The sequence below is a fragment of the Atractosteus spatula genome, chromosome 1 (genome assembly GCF_055471065.1).
Source record: "Atractosteus spatula isolate fAtrSpa1 chromosome 1, fAtrSpa1.hap1, whole genome shotgun sequence".
NCBI lineage: Eukaryota > Metazoa > Chordata > Actinopteri > Semionotiformes > Lepisosteidae > Atractosteus > Atractosteus spatula.
The window spans coordinates 60,459,090-60,464,433 of record NC_142706.1 but is presented as its reverse complement, the minus strand read 5'-3'; the positions used below and the strand labels follow the sequence as shown (position 1 = coordinate 60,464,433).

Below are 5,344 nucleotides of genomic sequence, written 5' to 3'. Positions count from 1 at the left end.
TATGTTGGTTATGAGTTCAAACGTTTATGGTAAAAAAAAATGAATATTATTCACTAATGTTTTTTGTTGTTGCTGCTGCTGTTCTGCCTTAGTATAGGACATACTGCGCAGGGTAAAGGTCTTTTCCAATAGGATTTGCCCCCCTTTTCTCCATTCTCCTCAGTCTCTCTGCGGTCAGGACGAGCTGCGAGTCACACAACAGCCACACAGTAGCGAACCACCAGCTACAGTGCACGCGCACGTACGCAGGAGCGCTACCGTGCGACCTGCCCGTGCGCACTGTGCACGAGCGAATTCCAGCGGGCGGGGAGACGGCGTTATTTTCTGTAGAGCGACCGTGTGACTTTCGCTACACATCAACTAAACACATCAGCAAGAAATTCCCTTTCCCATCGTATGGTGTGTTAGCACGGGACAGTGTGTTAGAGTTCACGTTCAATTTCTGACATACACACACGAAGAAATAATTATAAGAAGAATGTAACATCGTTTTTTTTTAATTAGCATAATCCCCTCAAATCTCTTGCAATTTCAAATGCAAAAACAAAACAAAAAACACATGAGCAGATCCACAGGGATAATTTTTTATTACGTTATGTGGTTGGTGGAATGTTGAACACACATATCAGAGTTGACGTGTCTGTGTATTGTCGATCTGAAGAGCGGCAGAGACAGGATAGTTTGTTTTTGAAATCCCATCACAATGTGAACTTGACAGTGCACATGTAATTGCAGCAGAATTCGATATTCCCATTCAAATAGCTACTGCTCATCGGATCACGTTCTGAACTGCCACACAGATAGAAGCGCTTTGTACTCATTTTATCTGCGATTTAACACACAACGCAGCTGGGTCTTATTTTTCTCTTCTGCTGGAACACGTTACCCGGAAGAGTTATTGAAGCGTCTGTGCAAAAGGATTACAGTGTTCATCACGGCGTTTTAGAAGTGACACTGGAGCATAAAGGCTAGAGATTCTGGCGTAGCGCGTCCTCAGCAAAGCTGTGGTGGGATTAAGTTGATGGACCGAGACAACCCATTCAAATTATGGCGATATTTATGACAATTAATAACAATGCAGAGTTGTACAATAATGGATTTGTAGTGTTTTACGAGGCACAAACGTGGGATCCACATCTAGGTAATCAGGGCTTCTGCATATATCACGCTAATGCGGAGAACGGGGCCTGCAAGCTAAATTACGGTGTGCCTGCGACCTCTGACTGCGGAGCCACGTTATCTAAGGTGAACACGCGGTGCCGAACTCAGGTCCTGCTCCCCAGTGGGTCGTTTCCAGCGCAGGTTCAGCATGCCAGCGCAGGCTCCGGGGTCGCGGTGACCTGAGACACGCTCAGGTTAGAGAGGGAGAGGTTAGCGGCAGGAAACCGGAGAAGGGCGACTCGGCCGCGCGAGGTTCTCCGGAGACACGCACCACAGCCCGCGAGCCGGCTTCAAAGGTTACAGATCCATCCGCCGCGGGCGGCTCCTAGACTTGAACTCTGCCTCCTAAAATGATTAAAAAAACACTCTAGTTTTCCCTTCTTGGAAAGTTATACGATTATAACTTAAAAAAAAAACATCAAACAACAACAGTAGCAATAATAGCGACATTTTTTCGATATGTATTTTTATTATTTTTGCCTATATTTCTGTTTTTTGAACTAGTGGATTTAGGCTCCGGTAATTAAATATTCTACAGATATTTGCATGGCGTGTAAATACACATAGGCCAACAACAATTATTAATAACAAAATTAAAATTATTAATAATAGTTAAAGGTGTTGTTGCAGATATTATTGTTCTATCAATATGATAGAACTGCTATCATATGTTTATCTAAGCGCTTTTCAAGAAGGTTAAAGTGCTGTGTAATCGCACAGACGTACACCAATACACGTAAGCGAAGTAAACAGAAGGAGAAATAAATTTTGGGCCTTACAGAAAAATAGAAATAGCATCCCGATCGCCCCATGTGTCGTATGTGTGTGAACTTTCAAAGAAAGTACGTTAAAAACTCCATATATCGAAATTGTGCTGGAATCGAGAAATTTCGCTTTTGTAAAATAATTTAGAAGCCCGAGGCGGGTCATCTCACAGAGACAGACTGATAAACTGTGTTCCACAGCCACAGCGTTTTAGAGAAAGGCGACGTTAGTGACCCATTCCTGAAAGAGGAACGCGACGCCAACGAAAGTCAGAAAACAATCATTTCTAGTTCCCTGTTGTATACACGCTGTATGCGATCAAGTTCGGTACACGGACGACTTACGGTTCTTACCCTATGGAATTAGAACAACGACGTCATCAAATTAGTGACGGAGGGTCTGAATACCGAGCCCACTGACCCCAAAGCCTAAGAAACAGCACGGGTCAGACCCAAAGAATCACACCCCGATTCCAGCGCGCATCGCTGTGCTCCCGGTTTCTGGTCTTTAATTAGCTGACCCTAAAAAGAGGACAACACTATTGTTAATAACTTCAATTTCATATTTTTTTTGCGCTGCATATTAGGTCATTTCCGGGCACATAAAAAAAAAAGTTTTGCGGAAGAATATGGTTAGCATGAATGAAAAATAAACACATTTTCGAAATATAAATTTATTTTCATACACACAGAGAGACATACATAGACTAAATACTTCCACACACGTGTATACATGCATCGGCTATGTTCGCGGTGACTCTGGATTACAAAAACGACGCTGATACACTTGTTTAGTAGACCACATTAATTGGCGCATTTATTGCTTATAAACCTCACAGCAGGCCTTCGGATTTTGTCACCAGGAAACCTTTCGTAATTACGCTGCATTTAGGACTTGTGTTTAATCACGGATCAGGAAGCGCTTAATTAACACAGACCGCGATCCCAGGACACGGCTGCAACTGAAATTCCCGAATTATCTTAGAAAAACAATATAATAACATTTACTAAATTTCTAATAATAGTGATATTTTAAAATAAAATAAACTGATTATGGACATAATTACCAACAACAGCGATAACATAACATAACAACAACAACAACAACAACAACAACAACAACAACAACAATAATAATAATAATGACATTTTTATATGTTTACAGCGAGACGGGAATTTACATGAAATCGCATTCATTTAAAAAAATCTGAAACGGAAATATGGTATAATAATAACTAACAAGAAATATTATTTGAAAGGGAATACAACTGGAGCCCAAGAAATACAAAGCCGTTCCTGCTGACATTATTGTTACTGTTATAAAAAGAGCTAATATTTCAGATCCTTCCCAACTGCTCTTTTCTTAGCGTGCTCGGTTAGTCTGCGTTTCCTAAACGGCTGCCCGGCTCGCATTACCAGACAATTATTATTTTATTATTATTTGAGAAAATACCGAAGGGAGGCCCCGTTGCTCCTCGCTGATTTCTGAAGAGCCTTAAATTTCAGTGGACAGTTCTCGTCCCGCTGAGCCGAGAAACGGGCGACGGGCGCGAGTGGAGCTGGGCCGAGCCTGTCGTCGCGGGGGGAAGTGGACTGCGTGTCCCACTGCGGGAGCCTGCAAGAGCCTGCGAGAGAGCGTCTCTCCGCCCCGGGGTTTCCTGAGTACTTTATAACGTACCGTTATTGCAGGGAGTGAGGATGGGATCCATCACGGGTGAGAATTTCATAAACCCTTCACCGCCAATAGGCTGTTCGCTGAGAAACGCTAACCCCCCGTGTTCGATCTCCAACCAAATAAGACACTTTTATTTTCCACGTTTTTCGTTAGTTTTTGTCTAAACGTCCGTAGTGTTTGCATGCGTGTGATTTCTTTAGGGGGGGTGGGAGGTGTATTGGAAAGGCTGTTTCTTGTTACTGCAGGAACTATCTTAAGTACAAGGTCATCTGCTAAGAGAAGTCGAGCCCGGAGTCCCGAAGTCCTCGTTTAATTCCTACATTTCTGTAGCGTTCGGCTAACAGACAGGGAATATTGCAGAACTGAAACAGTGCCTCATTCACAAACCTGCAAGCTCCCACTCGGGCACACCCCACAACACTGTGCGGGCATATATCTGAGCTATTTGGCGCTCATTTGGTGTTGTGTTTTATATATATATATGATTTTTGTTTTCTTCCTCATATTCGTGCCGTCGTTTATGTGCTATTTTTTACGTATCCTCTTCTTCGCTTAACATTGTCCTTTTTTTTCTTACCATGCTCTGTCTGGCCTTGATCGGTTTTAATTAACCTTGCAAAACTACAGGCTATGTAACGGAGCGAACTGCACAAATTCAAGACGAGGCTGCTCTCTCTCTCTCTCTCTCTCCTCCCCCCGCTTGCTTTAGAAATGTAAAACGGGGAGAGGCATGACATTAAAATAAGAAATCGAGATTTCTATGTCTAGAAATTGATTTCTCACGCCCCCGGATATCTCCGATTTGAGAAGCGTGATCGGCCGGGTGCGCGAGCCGCAGCTTGATTATATGATTCCCTCCGACAGACTTGAAGGAATAAAGACAGGAGGTCCTTTCTGCTGCAACTAGAGCCGTACATTCATGTTGCCGAACACACACACACGCATAGACGCGAAATAAACACTTCATAATCGTAAAGCGGGTGCAGTGCACTGCCAGTTCTCTTTATTGGTCATTTAATTAGCCCTTTACAACACAGGGAGAAGTCGATTGTAGTACACAGCGTTTGATGTAGTCTGTACATTACAGAATGAAAAGCAAAAACAAAATAGCTGCAGATTGTTACCCGTACTTTTCATTAAATAACGAAGAACGAAAAGGGGGCAAAATGACTTCCGGAGAGATAGATCAACGTTACGTTTAACAGGGTAAGCTGTTTTTAACGATTACAAGCATTAAACAGTCAAACCATTTCCTTTTAAAATTTTCACAACTCACAGAGGCAAATAAAACCCCCGTTTTAAATCCACAGCTTTTGCTGCGCTGCGCCAAGACGTCAGTTTGGCAGCGTTCTGTAAAGCAGTCCCGATTTTCCACTGCAATGAAACGCGCCGATTTGTTTCACATTGATCGTGGGTGTTTGTTTTTTTTTTTTAATTGATTGTAATAGAAGACAGAGGCCATGAAGCCGAACTTGACGCCGGGGTTCGTCCGCGCCAGCGGAGAATCCAGTGTCCGGAGTCCGGCTCTAGAGACCCACTGCTCCTCTCGGGCGGCCGTGCAGCGTTTGATGAGAAGCCTCGCTTGTCATACGTCCCTGCGCGTTCCCGTAACGTAATGCATACAGACCCCCTAACAACCAGCTTCCCGGCGATACTTCACCTACTTAAAACAAAGACACGGGCATAAAACAACTGCGAATCGCCGATCACGAGCGTGGAGGCTGCGGGACGTGAATTTGTTATT

At 43.5% G+C, this 5,344-nt stretch overlaps 1 long non-coding RNA gene across 1 annotated transcript; it reads right to left on the bottom strand.

The window, feature by feature from the left end:
- Positions 1–603: 603 nt before the first annotated feature.
- Positions 604–3,830, bottom strand: LOC148841436 (uncharacterized). Its single transcript, XR_016090814.1, has 3 exons — positions 3,379–3,830; positions 2,280–2,447; positions 604–1,506 (listed from the first exon to the last, which is right to left on the bottom strand). It is a non-coding gene; the product is annotated as an uncharacterized LOC148841436 (long non-coding RNA).
- Between the last annotated feature and the right edge of the window lie 1,514 nt (positions 3,831–5,344).